The sequence below is a fragment of the Bos taurus genome, chromosome 9, assembly GCF_002263795.3.
Source record: "Bos taurus isolate L1 Dominette 01449 registration number 42190680 breed Hereford chromosome 9, ARS-UCD2.0, whole genome shotgun sequence".
NCBI classification, from domain to species: Eukaryota; Metazoa; Chordata; class Mammalia; order Artiodactyla; family Bovidae; genus Bos; species Bos taurus.
In genome coordinates this window covers 101,370,420-101,384,746 of record NC_037336.1, presented here as the reverse complement: position 1 = coordinate 101,384,746, position 14,327 = coordinate 101,370,420, and the positions used below count along the sequence as shown (strand labels likewise).

The 14,327-nt window shown below is 49.2% G+C and overlaps 1 long non-coding RNA gene across 1 annotated transcript; it reads right to left on the bottom strand.

Annotated features, from left to right (window-relative positions):
- Positions 1-9,095: 9,095 nt before the first annotated feature.
- LOC132346149 (uncharacterized) lies at positions 9,096-14,327 on the bottom strand. The gene is made up of 2 exons (XR_009495894.1): positions 13,884-14,327; positions 9,096-12,828 (listed from the first exon to the last, which is right to left on the bottom strand). It is a non-coding gene; the product is annotated as an uncharacterized lncRNA (long non-coding RNA).

Here is a 14,327-nt window from a genome sequence, read left to right as displayed (position 1 = left end):
CTGACCACCAGCTCGCACAGCGCCCCTGTGCTGGGCGACACCCCCCCGCCCCGACCACCCCACTCCCAAAAGAAGCCTGGTCTGCACACTGTCTCCTCTGCCCGACACCCTGCCCAGCGCTCCCGTCCAGGGTCTCAGAGGCACTTTCTCTGATGGTCCCGTCGGAGGCTACCCTCCCCACCCCAGCCTGTCCTCTTTCTCTCCCTCTCTCATCGCCTGCCTCGCCCTCCTCACACTGGGCATAAGCGTGCTGATTCACCCTCCCCGCCTGTGTCTCTGTTCCTCTCTGTCTCTCCCCCGACTCCATCTCTGTCTGTCTCTCTCTTCTTGTTTCTCTCTCTGTTCCTCTCTGTCTCCCTGTCTCTCTCTCTCCCTCTCTCTCTGTCTCTCTCTCTGTCTCTCCCTGTCTCTCTCTCTCCCTCCCTGTCTCTCTCTCTCCCTGTGTCTCTCTCTCTCTGTTCCTCTCTCTCTCCCTGTCTCTCTCTCTCCCTCTCTCTCTGTCTCTCTCTCTCTCCGTGTCTCTCTCTCTGTCTCTCTCTCTCTGTCTGTCTCTCTCTCTGGTCCTCTCTGTCTCCCTCCCCACCTGCTTGTCCTGCTGGAACGTGAGCAGAGCCCTCGCCTGCCTGTGTCTGCCTGAACCCCAGGAGCACCACCCGGAATGCCCAGGGGTCCCTGCAGCGCCTGCAGGAGGGTGGAGGCGAGGCTGGGCCAGCGTGGGGAGCAGCGCAGAGACGGACAGGGGCTCCCGTGAGGGCCACCTCCCCTTGGTCCTGTCCCCCTCCCCACCCCAAAGTCACTGTGTTCCCAAGGCCAAGCTCGCTCGGCTCGCCACGAACAGGCCTGTGAATCCGGGACCAGGTGTTGAGGCAAGAAAACCGACTGGATCCAGAAAGCCAGCTGACAGAGAAGACTAGGCTAGCGCCTCGAAAGAACCATCTTATCGGGGGCTGGACGCCGGGATCTTTACAGGTCAGACATTGGGGGAGGTGAGGAAGCAAAGTAAAAAGGCCAGTAACCTAGCAGACAACTCCTAGAACGGCAAGCCTCGGGCGGGGGATGTGCTAATTTCGTCCCTCCTGCCATCTACAGGTGGGCAGGGCTCTGAACAGAGGCACTGTAGTTAACAATCAGGGAGGGGCAGGGTCCTCCGAGGCAGGCCGCTCTGTGTGATTATAATAACAAAAGCGACGGTCAGCGAGTCAAACAAACAGTTCCAACATGGAGTCAGAATTGTCTTCTCTCTGCAACAACTGGAAAACTTCATTTCCACACCTGGTAGCAGCCGAGAGCAGAAAAATGCTTGTGCTCAGACACCTGGAAGCCACGGGCTCAAACCGGGACCCTCCTGAGCTGCAAGAGGACCTGTCCCGTCCCAGGGGAAAGGACTGAGGGGTGACATCGGGGCCGTCCTGTTCCTCCCCCTGGGGCAGCCACGTGACACCTGGGGACCACAGCAGGCCCCCTGCTCCCTCGGTGGAGGTGTCCAGAGTAGCTCTTATTACTGCTGCAGGCAGCGGCCCCTTCAGGGAAAGGACCCAAGGACACGAGCATTTGCTCAATCAGCATCAAATTCCGTAAAGCCCCCTCTTTTCTTTTAAGCGTAGAACTAGGCCAGGGATGAGATGAGGACAACCCAAATATTAGCTTTCAGACTCGCTGCTCAGAGCTGCAATCCAGGCCACAGGGCATGGCCCACGTGGAAGTGTGTTTGAGGTCAAGCCAACAAGCCTAACCCCACTGAATGAACCTGCTTTGTGGGTGAAAGATTTCTAAAGAAATTGATCTTACTCTGTGTTTCAGTGTTTGCGACTAACCCGTGTACCCACAGGACACTCACAGTATCCTCTTCAACTCACCCGAATGCCGCTGGCTACTTCGATCTCTGCCCTTCACCCCATTTAGGAGATGTGCTAGCTGAGGCCAGTCTCAGCCTTTGGAATCCAGGCTCCCAGCCTGCTGGCTGCAGGCTCCGGAGAGGCACTGCCGTGGAAAGCCGTGAGCTCACCAGCGGGTATTAGATAAAACAGGAAGAGACCCTCACGGGGCATCAGAGGCAACGATCTGTACTGTGTCTCGAAGAGGCTGGCAGCTGACACAGCAGGCTGGGGACCCCTCGTTATGATAAAGGAAATCCGTGCTCATGAAAAATGTGACAAGCTGCCAGTATTCGGTATTCAGAATACACACCTTTTTCAATTGCTTGAAACATCACTTTTCAATTGTTTAAAACATTTAGGTTTTTAAAAAGTAATAATAATAAATGATCTAAAACACACCTAAGCACATGGAACAGATATGGAACAAGATAGGAAATGAATGAAGAAGCGCTGAGCTGGGCTGGGGCTGAAGTTACGCCCCGGGCCAACCACAGACCTGCAAACAGACAAACTGACATTGCCAAGCCATGGCCCAAAAAACAGCCCGTGGGGACATCGTCAAGCCTTGCATCCCGTCAGCCACAAGTGAAAAGACAGGCGAAATTTCTGTTACAACGGACAATGCTTCAACTATTTAGCCATAAATCAAGAATTCGTGGGAATTTTAAAATAAGACACTGGTGGTTCTCTCATTGCTTTATTCCATTGTGTAATGCATATTGAAAATACTCACATTTAACTTTCTGAAGTAGACACGGTGAAGAGTGTCCGAGTGTTCTTTATAATTTTTTTCATTAAATATGTGCCAATATGATGACTCTCCCTGAGTATATAGAACTATTGAAAGAAATTAAAGACAGTGAATGTGATGATATTTGCCAGTGCTCACTGAAAGAGTTTCCCTAAGATTTACCCCTACTTTTCCTCTAACTCAAGAATTTCTGTAAATGGAATGTTTTCCAAATGCTCAGTAATCAAAGCAACAAACAGCAGTGTGACCTATGTTTTCTCCCCAACAGCACACCTAAGAAGGAGCTAAACCTGAAGCTTAAAGCCTTCATATAGAAAGTTCTGACTGGTCCTTCTCTGGCGGCCCAGTGGCTTAGACTCCATGCTCCTAATGCAGGGGGCCTGGGTTCGATCCCTGGTCAGGGAACTGGATCCCACATCCCACAACTAAGTGTTTTCTGCTGCAACTAAGACCTGGATTAGCCAAATAAGTAAATACTAAAAAAAAAAAAAAAAAAAAAAGCAACCCTTGTGACCTAGCTATACAGGTATGCAAATTTATTTCCAATTGAAATTTTTGCACTACAAATCAATAATAATGATAGTACAGAGTTTCCTAACATGAATAAACAGGCAGAACATTTAAATAGTTAACCGTATTATGTATTCCACAACCGCTCCCAAGTTGAAGCGGTACTTTTCCGTTTAGGCAATCTCTAACCTTGATGTCAAGGTTAACACAACTGACTTGAAACAATGTAGGTGAATTCATTTAGCTTTAACTGTTGGTTTGGGGGGTTTTTTCCCTAGACTTGTGGGATCTTAGTTTCCCCGCCAGAGATTGAACCCGGGATCCCTGCAGAAGAATCATGGAGTCCTAACCACTGGACCACCAGAAAGTCCTTGATATAACTTTGAATCTGATATGCTTTTCCTTCAAGTTCGTTTTCAAAAGTAAACTATTTTTGTTGATGAGAATGCAGATAAGGAAAATGATTTTTTGGTACTCAATTCAGTTCTGGAAACTTCTTCAGTATGTTTGGAACAACTTGAGTGTGTGAGTATACTTTTTTAAACTATAAATGCTATGAAATTTAAATAGAGATCAAGTATTGGCAATCAAAATTTAGCATCGAAATTGAGATGAATTGTAAGTGTAAAATACACACCAGATATTGAAGACATAGTACAAAAAAAAGAAAATAAAATACTTCTATAATATTTATTATTGAGGTTTTCCTGGTAGCTCAGCTGGTAAAGAATCCGCCTGCGATGCAGGAGACCCCAATTTGATTCCTGGGTCAGGAAGATCCACCAGAGAAGGAATAGGTTACCCGCTCCAGTATTCTCAGGCTTCCCTGTTGGCTCAGCTGGTAAAGACTTCGTCCGCAATGGGGGGCACTTGGGCTCCATCTCTAGGTTGGAAAGATCCTCCGGAGCAGGGAACGGCCACCCAGTATTCTGACCTGGAGAATTCCTTGGATTGTATAGTCCGTGGGCTTCCCAGGTGGCGCTAGTGGTAAAGAACCTGTTTGCCAGTGTGGGAAACATAAGGGACTCTGATTTGATCCCTGGGTTGGGAAGATCCCCTGGAGGAGGAATGACAACCCACTCCAGTATTCTTGCCTGGGAAATCCCATGGACAGAGGAGCCTGGTGGGCTACAGTCCCTGGGGTCGCAGAGAGTCAGACACGACTGAGCAGGCACCTGGTGTAGTCCATGGGGCTGCAAAGTTTTGGACACGACTGGACGACTTCCACATATGTTGAAATGGTATTTTAGATATATTGTGCTAAATAGACTGCATTATTAAAATTACCTTCACCTCTTTCTTTTAACATTTTTAACGTGGCTGCTACAATACTCAAGGTTCAGGTTGTGGTTCCCGTTACATTTCTACTGGGAACCACTAACCCAGACTGTCTTCCTTCCAGAGGCCACAGGTGTGTGGGAGGGGGGCATTCCGTTGCCCTACTGCCCTACTAGGGCTTCCCAGGCGTTGCCAGTGTAAAGAACCCAGCTGCCAATGCAGGAGACGTAAGAGACGCATGTTCTATCCCTGGGTTGGGAAGATCCTTTGGAATAGGAAATGGCAACCCACTCGAGTATTCGTGCCCGGAGAATCCCATGGACAGAAGAGCCTGGCAGGCTACAGCATCAAGGGTCACAAGAGGTGGACACACTGGAGTGACTTAGCACATGCGTGTTGTCCTATTAAATGTTCCACTTACTGGAGAAGGGCTTCCCTGGTGGCTCAGCTGGTAAAGAATCTGCCTGCAATGCGGGAGACCTGGGTTCGATCCTTGGGTTGGGAAGATCCCCTGGAGAAGTGAAAGGCTACCCACTCCAGTATTCTGGTCTGGAGAATTCCATGGACTGTCCATGGGGTCGAAAAGAGTCACACACGACTGAGCAACTTTCACTTACTGGAGAAGCTGGGTCACTTCCTCAGAGTTTCCCTTAACTAGTCCCGTTAACAGTTTCATTTCCAGGGAACTGCAAGATGTGCCCACAGGCCTGACTTGACTCAGAATCAAGATCTGGGGTGGACTGTGAGCTGGGTGCTGCCAGGGGTCACTTAGAGTGGGCTGCAATGCTGAGCGGGTCCAGCTGCACCCCTGACTGTAAACGGGCATTTCCCCCTTTCAGACGGACCTGGGAGACCCGCCCTGTGGAGACCCAGTTCCATCCCCTTACTGAATAAATCAGGTCTGCATCCTTGATGACCTTTGCCTGCATCAATATTTTACGAAGGATTACAGACCAAAAGAGAGGAGGTGGGGGGCCTTCCCTGGCAGCCTGGTGGTCAAGCCTCTGTACTCCCATTGCAGAGGGCACAGGTTTGATCCCCGGTCTCAGGGAACTAAGTTCCCACAAGCCACCTGACAAAATAATAATTCATTAGGGATTACACACTGATGTTGATTTAATTCTGCCGTTCCTTCATATTTATTCGCTGAGCTCATCCTAGAAAGAAGAGCTTTCCTTTGTGACTGAGGCTGTCTGAAACAATTCATACAGATAAATGCTTCTTCCTCTTTAGTTACCCGAAGAAGTGGTGCACTGATTATGGCAAACGAGTGTCCGGATTTTTGCTCTGTTTACTCCCCTCTGCATCTCATTTTCATTTACTTTATTTTCTGGCCTCACCACACAGCTTGTGGGATCTTAATTCCCCCACCAGGGATCGAACCAGCAACCCCTGTAGTGGAAGTGCAGCGTTCCAAACCCTAGACCCCCAGGGAATTCCTTTTGCATTGTCTTAAAGATTTTTTTCCTCTGTTAAGTTTTTAAAGACTAACTTTGTCGGGATATAGTTCACATATCCTACAACTGACCCCTTTAGAGTATAAAAGCCAGTGGTTTCTAGCACAGCCACAGTTGTGCAACCATCACTACAACCAATGTCAGACCATTTTCATCACCCCAAGAGGAGAGTGTGGATGCATTAACATCCCTGTTTCCCAGCCCCAGGCAGCCACCAGGCAACTTACTGTGTCTGTGGATTTGCGCACCCTGGATGCTTCATACGAGTGGAATCAAGGATAAAGAGAAAGTGAAAGTCGCTCAGTTGTGTCCAACTTTTTTCGATCCCATGGACTATACAGTCCATGGAATTCTCCAGGCCAGAATACTGGAATGGGTAGCCTTTCCCTTCTTCAGGGGAAATTCCCAACCCAGGGATCGAACCCAGGTCTCCTGCATTGCAGGTAGATTCTTTACCAGCTGAGCCACAGGGGAAGCCCAAGAAAACTGGAGTGAGTAGCCTATCCCTTCTGCAGGGGATCTTCTCAACCCAGGAATCGATCCGGGTTCTCCTGCATTGCAGGCAGATTCTTTACCAACTGAGCTATCAGGGAAGCCCAGAATCAAGGACAGATGGCCCTTTGTGTCTGGCTTCTTGTACTTCAGCAGTGTTTGCAAGGACCGGCCGTGCAGTAGCACGGCTCAGATACTTCATATTTACCAACTCTCAGCTGATCCGACACGAGCTGTTTGCACTTCTTCACTATGGTTTATAATGCTGCTACGAGCATTCCTGACCAAGTTTTTCTGAGGATACATGTTTTCACTTCTCTCGGGTGTGTCCCTAGGCATGGAATTGCTGGGTCACAAGGCAACTCTGTGTTTAATCCTCTGAAGAACTGCTGGACTGTTTGCCAAAGCAGAGGCACCATTTTCCTTTCCCTCCAGCCGTGCACGAGGGTTCCTATTTCTCTGTGTCCTCACCAACACCTGCTGTTTTCCATTCGCTTTGATTGTAGCTATTTTGGAGAGTGTGAAGAGGTATCTAATTATGAATTTGATTACCATTTCCCTGATAGCTAATGCTGCTGAGCATTTTTCATACGTTTATTGGCCATTTGTACCTCTTCTTTGGAAAAATGTCTATTCGATCTTTGTTTTTTTGGCCATACAGCATGGCGTGCAGGATCTTAGATCTCCAACTAGGAATTGAACCCAACCCCCCTGCACAGAGTCCTAACCACTGGACCACCAGGGAAGTCCTTCTTTGCTCATTATTTAACAGGGTTATTTGGGGTTTTTTGTCTTTGTGTTATTGAGTTGTAGAAGTTCTTTAAGTATTTTAGATACAAGTCCCTTATGGATATTTGATTTCTAAAAATACCGTGTTCTGTGGACCGTCTACCTTTTTGTTTTCCCTGGAGGATCATGAATTCACAGAATTGCTCCCACATTTCAACTGTCTAGAGTCAGTACTTTGGATACTCAGACCGTCCTGTGTTTAGCCAGGGGGAGCCCCTCCAAGCATGGCTTCCTATTCCATCAGCATCCTCACAAAGGCAGAATTTCAGGTCAGCGTCAGCAGAAAATGAGAGGACTTTCCAGGCTCCAGACAACCCCCAAGCCCACCTCCACAGCTGGGACCGCTCTGCCTGCAGCACGCAGGGGTCTGAGCAGGTGGGCGGCTCCCACCGCCTGCTATGTCTGTGTGGGAGGAGGGAGCCACCGTTTCTGCAGGCCTGGTTTTCCCCCAGCCTGGTTTTCAGCGCACACAGAGCCCAGTGACTGTGCAGGAGAGGCGGAGATGAGGACCCAGCCAGCTCCAACACCTCCGACCTCCCTTTGAGGACACAGATGCACACAGACACCCTCTCTCCCTGGCGGGCTGCAGTCTGTGGGGTCGCAAAGAGTCGGACACGACTGAGCGACTGAACAACAACCTCTCTCCATCGTTGTCCTTCTGGAGCGAAGATAAAACTCAGAGGATTAAAGGGTGGTGCAAGGTACAGCCTCTCCAGAAAAAGAAAAATCAAACAAGCAACCCAGTAGCAAAAGACAGGTGGGTGGGCAGGATCCCAGACCCAAGCTGTCCGAAGGGGGACACAAGAAAGAAGTGGACCTTGACGTCCTGAGGGGACGCGGGGAAGCCGAATCGGCTGTTGGCAGTGTGTCCTCCCACAGACATCCCTGCTTTTTGTTCTCACAAAAGCTCAGCAACATGTATGATGTGATGTTTGTTTCTACTTTATAGGTTAAAAAATTGAGGCCTGAGGGGTTCGAGGAACTTGTCCCATGTAGGCAGCTAAAGAGCAAGTGGGGTGTCGGCCTGAATGGAAGGTCTGAGCTCCTCCCGCACCCTGGCTCGGAGGGTTGGAGGCAGGAACCCGGGCCTTGGACCCCCGAGAGGGACAATCTGTAAGATGCTCCTTCCCAAAGGGCTCTGTGGGGAAGGAATTTGGGGAATGCTACGCGTGTTTTTATGATCCCATCATTCCCAGGACCTTAGTAAAGATTCAGAAGAGCTACAGAAGAAACTAACCTTGTCTGAATCAAGTAAGTTTTTGGATACATTTGACCGAGAAAACTGGCCTCACCATTTTCCCCCCTGAAACTCTGGAAGACACGGGGCGGGGAGGCTGCCTGTGTTCAGGTTGTGCGACGCCTGTGTCTCCCGTGACCAGCAGCAGCCACTCTGGGTGATGCCAGGCACCCCGGGGGGACTCAGCCCCTCTCACCTTTCAGGGGCCGGGCTACACCCCTTGATGCTGGAGCCTGAAATGTCACACACTTCAGCCGGAAAGGCCAGAGAGTGAAGGTTCTATTTTCTTTATTCCTTTGCCATTGATTCACTAGCAAATTACTGAACCACTAGGCGGAGTGAAGACTCCCTGCTGTGAAAGACTCTTTGGGATTTCTCTGTGCTGAGTAGTACCGAGTAACTGAGGAAGAACAGCCGGAACCGGGAAGAATCTGAAAGGATTCCCCAAGCCCTGGGGGCAGTACATCGGATTCATTACAGGTGGGAGGGCAGGGGCTGGCTCTGCCTTCGGATGTGAAACCCGTACTTTGGCTTTTGAATTTAAGTGTCAAGGCCCTCTCTCAACTCCAGGATTCTTTGGTTTACTCATTTACCACGTTCTTTAAATTATTATACTAAGCTAACCAAACTGACCTGTGCCTGCCTGACCGGAACCAAAGAAAGGCATATTTTATTTGGCCAAAATGAAAAATGGGCAACAGGACAAAAACACTTACAAATTTATTTTACTGAAGTACAGTTGATTTACAATGTCAATTTCCGCCGTACAGCAAAATGACTCAGTTATACGTATACACAAATGCTTTTTCATATTCTTTTCCATTATGGTTTATCACAGAATATTGAAGAGCTGCTCCCTGTGCTATACGATGGGACTCTGTTGTTTATTATTTAGAACACTTTTATCATCTGCTAAGTACTTCTTCAGAAGTTGCCTCTTTCATCATAACAACCGAAGAAGAGATGCTATGATTAGTAACCTGTGGAATTCAGTGCTGCTGCTGCTGCTGCTAAGTCGCTTCAGTCGTGTCCGACTCTGTGCGACCCCATAGACGGCAGCCACCAGGCTCCCCCGTCCCTGGGATTCTCCAGGCAAGAACACTGGAGTGGGTTGCCATTTCCTTCTCCAATGCATGAAAGTGAGAAGTGAAAGTGAAGTCGCTCAGTCGTGTCTGACTCTTCGGGACCCCATGGACTGCAGCCCACCAGGCTCCTCCATCCATGGGATTTTCCAGGCAAGAGTCCTGGAGTGGGGTGCCATCACCTTCTCTGGGAATTCAGTGTGTTAGCTTATAATTAGATCTGTTTGCTTTTTTTTTGCTATTTTGATAGTTAGGTAAGAAACTGCAGCTTGTTTATTCCACATGGAAGCTCTTTTACCGTACAAAGCACCGCAGAGCCACATGCCTTGAAACCCTCCAGTGGGACACGCAGACGGGGGACCCCCCACCCCTCTACCTGACAAGCACTGACAATGTACACCCTGCATGTAAACAAGCCAGCACGGCGCTGGGCACGCACGTGCTCGGCACGGGGGTCAGCCTCCCCGCAACCTCGGGCTTCAGCACTGTCGGAGCTCGGCGGTGACTGCCTGTCCTGAACCTGGGTGGGCGTGCGAGATTCCCACAAGCTGAGAGGGCTTTGCAGTTGCTTCTGCAAACCTGAGCTCCAACATAGCCAGTGACATCAGCATCTTCGCTTCATACCCGCTTTCCATGCAGGGAGCTGGAGTGGGGTGGGGCCAGCCTTTCTGAAGCTTCAGGAAATAGTGTAGCTGGGGTTCTTATCTACTGCTAGGATCTCTTATACATCAGACCATAGTGCCAGCTCCATATTTAAAGTAGCAAAGATACTCTTAACATGAAAGAAGTCTTTCTCTTTGTCCCAACATTTGAAATAGTGGACAAGGTATGATGCTCAGAATAAAAGAACTGGGTTCAGATCGCAGGTGAGCTACTTACCAGGATACTTATATATTCCTTTATCCAGCATAGTTTTTCCAGTGGTCATGTATGGATGTGAGACTTGCACTATAAAGAAGGCTGAGTGCCCAAGAATTGATGCTGTTGAACTGTGGTGTTGGAGAAGACTCTCGAGAGTCCCCTGGACAGCAAGGAGGTCCAACCAGTCCATCCTAAAGGAAATTAGTCCTGAATATTCACTGGAAGGACTGATGCTAAAGCTGAAACTCCAATACTTTGGCCACCTGATGCGAAGAACTAACTCATTTGAAAAGACCCTGATGCTGGGAAAGATTGAAGGCAGGAGAAGGGGATGACAGAGGATGAGATGGTTGGATGGCATCACCGACTCAATGGACATGAGTTTGAGTAAACTCCAGGAGTTGGTGATGGACAGGGAGGCCTGGTATGCTGCAGTCCCCAGGGTCGCAAAGAGTCAGACACGACTGAGCCACTGAACTGAACTTACCCAGCATTTTCCTTTACTTGAATACCCCAGCTCACCCTCCTCCACACAATGGGAAGCCAACGGAAGCTCAGAGGCCCACCTGAGGCCCTAATGGGAAGGCGAGTCTTTTGAGGCAGGCTGAGGGGACAGCGGTGACTGGGCAGGCGCCCTCGCCAGCGTCTCTGCATTCTCACTGACCCACAAAGCTCTCAGGGCCGCTCTCTGGACCTCCTGAGGCTTTGAGGCTGCGGCTCCAGGTTCCTCTAACAGCTCCTTTCAGAACCACTGCTCAGGAGGGAAAGAAAAACCTTAGGGAATAAGACTGGACCACAGAGTTCAGGGAACCCAGATGCAGTTTGATTTTGTTTAGAAAGGGCTTCCCAGGTGGCATTGGTGGTAAGGGACCCCCCGGCCAACGGAGGAGTTACAGAAGACCCAGCTTTGATCCCTGGGTCAGGAAGATCCCCTGGAGGAGGAAATGGCAACCCCCTGCAGTATTCTTGCCTTGGAAATCCCACAGCCAGAGGAGCCTGGTGGGGCTGCAGGGGGGTGCAAAAGAGTTGGACATGACCGAAGTGCCACAGCAGCAGCAGCTGAGAGCCATGCCCATTCCTTACACTCACCTTCTGAGTTGATGAGAGGAGGAGGAGGAAGTTGTTTGAAAAGTGCTTCCTGGTCAACAAATGGTTGCTCTTATTAATGACACTATGAACAATCAAGACCCCTTTGCTTCTTTTAGGTCATAGTTCCTACTACTACCATGAAGCACCAGTGGAATCTAACAATCTTCTTGGTGTGATTATGCGACTGTGATATTGTGTAATAAGGTATACTTTCACAGAAGATCAAGGTTAGTGTAACCTGTAGACACCCTCAGCTCAGTTGCTCAATCGTGTCTGACTCTTTGCGACCGCATGGACCTCGGCTTCCCTGTCCATCACCAACTCCAGGAGCTGACTCAAACTCATGTCCATTGAGTCGGTGATGCCATCCAACAATCTCATCCTCTGTCGTTCCCTTCTCCTCCTGCCTTCAATCTTTCCCAACATCAGGATCTTTTCCAGTGAGTCAGTTCTTTGCATCAGGTGGCCAAAGTATTGATGTTTCAGCTTCAGCATCAGTCCTTCCAATGAATATTCAGGACTGATCTCCTTTAGGATGGACTGGTTGGATCTCCTTGCAGTCCACGGGACTCTCGAGAGTCTTCTCCAACACCATAGTTCAAAAGCATCAATTCTTCGGCGCTCAGCCTTCTTTATAGTGCAACTCTCACATCCGTACATGACTACTGGAAAAATCACAGCCTTGACTAGATGGACCTTTGTGGACAAACTAATGTCTCTGCTTTTTAATATGCTGTCTAGCTTGGTCATAACTTTTCTTCCAAGGAGCAAGTGTCTTTTAATTTCATGGCTGCAATCATCATCTGCAGTGATTTTGGTGCCAAAAAATAAAGTCTGTCACTGTTTCCATTGTTTCCCAGTGTATTTGCCATGAAGTGATGCCATGATCTTAGTTTTCTGAATGTTGAGTTTTAAGACAACTTTTTCACTCTCCTCTTTCACTTTCATCAAGAGGCTCTTTAGTTCTTCACTCTCTGCCATAAGAGTGGTGTCATCTGCATATCTGAGGTTATTGATATTTCTCCTGGCAATCTTGATTCCAGCTTGTGCTTCATCCAGTCCAGCATTTCTCATGATGTACTCTGCATATAAGTTAAATAAGCAAGGTGACAATATACAGCTTTGACATACTCCTTTTCCAATTTGGAACCAGTCTATTGTTCCAAGTCCAGTTCTAACTGTTGTTTCTTGACCTGCATACAGATTTCTCAGGAGGCAGGTCAGGTGGTCTGATATTCCCATCTCTTGAAGAATTTTCCACAGTTTGTTGTGATTCACACAGTCAAAGGTTTTATCGTAGTCAATAAAGCAGAAGTAGGTGTTTTCCTGGAACTCTCATGCTTTTTTGATGATCCAACGGATGTTGGCGATTTGATCTCTGGTTCCTCTGCCTTTTCTACTCACCCTAACAGAAAATACATCTGATTCAATGAAATGATTGCTATTTCAATTCTCAAGGGCATTTCTTTTCTTCTTTAATATTTATTTTGAATAGATAGCATATGTTCGTTGTACAAGTTTCAAAAGGAACAAAGGGTACTCAGAGGATAGTTACCTCCGATCTTTACCCCCTAACACCCTTAGAGGCAGCCATTGCCAACGTTTCTCTTGATCTTTGGAAACACAAATTTATACACTTTGTCTCTATGCACAAATGAGTAGCATACTACACACGGGATTCTGCACCTTAATTTTTTCCTATATATCTTAAATATCTTTCTGTTAGCACAAGTTCCTGTGTCCCACACTGAGGCCAAACAAACAGAAGCATTGGCATTTGGAGGAGAGAAAGGTTTTCTGCAGGGCTAGGCAAGGAATTAGGTGGCTAAAGCCTTAAAAAAATTAAAAACCCCAAACTTCCTGAAAGGTTTTGGCAAAGCACTCTGAATAGCAAGGTATAGTGACCACCTGGTGCACAAGCCTCTGACTGGCTGATGGTGAGGGAACAGGGTGGTGTCACAGGGGTTACCTTTATCAGTCTTTGGCTCCATGCAGCCTGGGACTATATGCTCACGGTAGTTAAATCTTCCTTATGGTGGGGTGTTTTCATATCTATAAAGCAACTCCGGAAATGTGCATCAGATACTACTATCTGGTAAAGCAGAGAACGGGGGAGGCGGGGAGGAAGGCCGCTCCCCAGGAGGCCCCACAGGGTCCTGCGGGCTGTATTTTCATATCAGAAGGCACAGCCCCCTTACCTTTTAGGCATTCCGTGGAAAGGACGCAGGCCTATTTCTTTGACTCTGTCCCTTTGGTGGCTATGGAAATCGTTTCCCATCCTCCCATATTAAAAATAAATAAATAATAATGGTGTTTACATTCCAGTTGAAGTCTTTGCCAGAGATGCCCCAGGGCCTCTTGCCCGCCGCCCCTCCCTGCTTTCTCCCCACCAAAGGCCTTTAAATTGACTCATTCCTCCACCGTTTGGGCCAGTGTAAAACATTCACAATAAATACAAACCAAACTCAGAACAGCCGGGCGCTCCCACGTCTACCTCTCCCCGCGGCTCGCCCCGCACATGGCTCTGCAGCTCCGGCGTCGGTCCTGAGCTTGTGACCGACTCCCCTGCCGGTACAGAGGGCGGCTTCTGGGCATGCCGCCTTTCCGGGGCCTGCGGCCGCTGCAAAAGCCCACGAGAGGCGGGTAGCGAGCCCCTGTGGGCGGCGAGAACAGACCCGCGAGCCACGAAGCTGTCACTTGCCGCCCGGCGCGCGCCCGCTCGGCTGCCTAGCAACCGCTAGCCAATCGCCGCCGGGCCCCAGCCGTTTTACGGCAGCGGTCCTCCCCCTCCCCCCCGCGCGCACCGCCTCTGAGGGGCGGGGCGGAGGTGTGCGGCGAGCGCCAGCCAATCGGCGCCGCCGTCTCGCGCTCAGCGCCCTCCAGTAGGCCGAGAGCCGGGCGGCG